The 2,591-nt window shown below is 33.7% G+C and overlaps 1 pseudogene; it reads right to left on the reverse strand.

Moving 5' to 3' along the window:
• Positions 1–824: 824 nt before the first annotated feature.
• On the reverse strand, positions 825–2,060 carry LOC141818049 (uncharacterized; annotated as a pseudogene).
• Positions 2,061–2,591: the final 531 nt, after the last annotated feature.

Consider the following 2,591-nt stretch of genomic DNA (forward strand, 5'->3'; position numbering starts at 1 on the left):
ACAATGCGATATTAAGAAATGGCCCCCTCGATAAAAATCCTGGCTCCGCCCCTGGATGGGAGAGTGGCCGAATAGGGATCCCGAGTGAGTTGAGTGAGTCAGAACGGGTGGAGTTCAGTCAACCTTGATATAGGGTCAAGTCAACCTCGATAATCAAGTCACCCTCCTTCTGTCCGACGTGTCCCGACAAGTTACCCTTATTCTGTCCGACGTGTCCCAACAAGTTACCCTTATTTTGTCTGACGTGTCCCGACCTGAGACTGATCTTTGTGGGCTGGATCATAACACCCATAACAGTACCTCTTTTATTTAATTACTTGTTATTTTTTTAAAATGTATTCTTCGAATGCTTAAACTATCTTTTTTTAATAAATGCACCCTTTAGACCATCTCCAACCTACATCACCAAATTTAATGTCATTTTCACACCAAAATAGTGTAATTTCAATACCAAACATTATTTCAGCTCCAACCCACTCATACCATTTTACACCAAAAAGGAATATTCTTTAGAATATTTTATTTATTCTTATTCATTTATTCTTAATTTAATTATCAACATACATTTTAATTTAATAATTAATTTATGATAATTATTATATTTAAAATTAATATTTCATTTATATTTAATAAGTAATTTTTTAATTTATAATTATTATGATTTTGATTTTTAATATTTATTACATAATTATTCGGACATAAATATATTTTAAAAATATTACAAAATCACAAAATATTACAAAATCACACACAATTAGGATAAAATATATTACTAATATAAAACAGACAATGACACTTAAATAAAAATACAATATTATGAGAATTTAACATTCAAAATTACTATACTGCTCCCATATATGACCAATTAATGTATTTCGCAGAGCAATATGAGCTTCTTTGTCTTTGATTTGTCTGTATCGAGCTAAAAAATCTTCAAACCGAGTACGATCATCTACTGCTGCCTCAACATCTGGAATTGACACCTCGAAGTGTTCCACGATTGGTGTATTTAAATCACGTTCATCTTCAATTATCATATTATGCATAATAATATATGATGTCATTATATCATGTAAAATATTTTTCTAAAAATAACGTGAAGGTCCTGCAATAATTGCAAAGCGTGATTGGAGCACGCCAAATGCTCGCTCAACATCCTTTCTACATGCTTCTTGCTTCATTGCAAATAATTTATTCTTTCTACCTCATGGATCATGAATTGTTTGAATTAGTGTTGACCATTTGGAATATATACCATCAGCTAAATAATAACTCATATTATACTCTTTTCCTTGAATGACGTAATGAGCAGGAATATTAATACCTTCAGCAAGATTAGCAAAAAGATGAGAAGACTCAAGCACATTAATATCATTGTTTGATCCAAGAAATCTAAGATACGTATGCTAGATCCATAGATCATAATCAGCTACAGCTTCCAGAATAATTGTTGGTTTTCCACTATGACCAGAATATTGTCTTGCCCATGCTGTTGGACAATTTTTCCACCTCCAATGCATGCAATCTAGGCTACCTAACATACTTGGAAAACCACGTTGCTCACCAATCTGGAGTAGCCTAGCAACATCCTGAGCATTTGGAGATCGTAAGTACTGCCCTCCAAAAATTTTAACAACGGCACGACAAAATCGTTTTACACTTTCAACGGCAATCGATTCTCCTATTTTAATATACTCATCAGTAGCATCTACTGGTAGACCATACGCCAATATTCGAAATACAGCTGTTACTTTTTGTAAGCCGGATAAACCAAGTCTTCCAAGCCCATCTCTTTTCTGTATAAAATAGCTATCATGATTACTAATGACATCATAAATATGCATAAATAAATTCTGCCCCATTCGGAATCTTCTTCGAAACATTGCATCATTATATAAGGCATTTTCGGTGAAATAATCATTGAATAGATTACGATCAGCAGCTTCACGATTATGATTGATCACGTTGTGACCAGGAATTGAGCCTCGATGTATGCGTTGGTTGTTTTCTTCGTTGAGATAATTCAAGATAATTTGACTATTGGTAGAAATCACCTGAGAGATCAGTTATTGCGTTGCGCCAAACTGCATTGCAGCAAACATTTCCGCATAGTTATCATCATCAGAGCTTGAAGATGATAAATTTGATGAACCTTCATTGGTGGTATCCATTTTTTGAGATAATTGAATGAATGAGGTATATGCTGCTTATGGGGTATATATTTATAATGTAAGTTATATCTTTATTTTTTTCTACATATAACATGACCTAACAATGAACACATTTGGACAAAATTGCACAAATGACATGACACAACAATGACAATATCGGGACAAGTTTGATAGGCGATGTGACCTGATACTAAACATACATATTTTTTGTGTGCAGATGACATGACCTAATAATGAACACATTTGGACAAAATTGCATAGATGACATGCCACAACAATGATAACATCGGGACAAGTTTGACAGGCGATGTGATCTAATACTGAACACACATATTTTTTATGTGCAGATGACATGACCTAACAATGAACACATTTGGACAAAATTGCACAGATGACATGCCACAACAATGACAACATCGG

The sequence above is a fragment of the Curcuma longa genome, unplaced genomic scaffold (genome assembly GCF_044706935.1).
Source record: "Curcuma longa cultivar G26 ecotype Majalengka, Jawa Barat unplaced genomic scaffold, ITB_CL_G26_1.1 contig_23100, whole genome shotgun sequence".
NCBI classification, from domain to species: Eukaryota; Viridiplantae; Streptophyta; class Magnoliopsida; order Zingiberales; family Zingiberaceae; genus Curcuma; species Curcuma longa.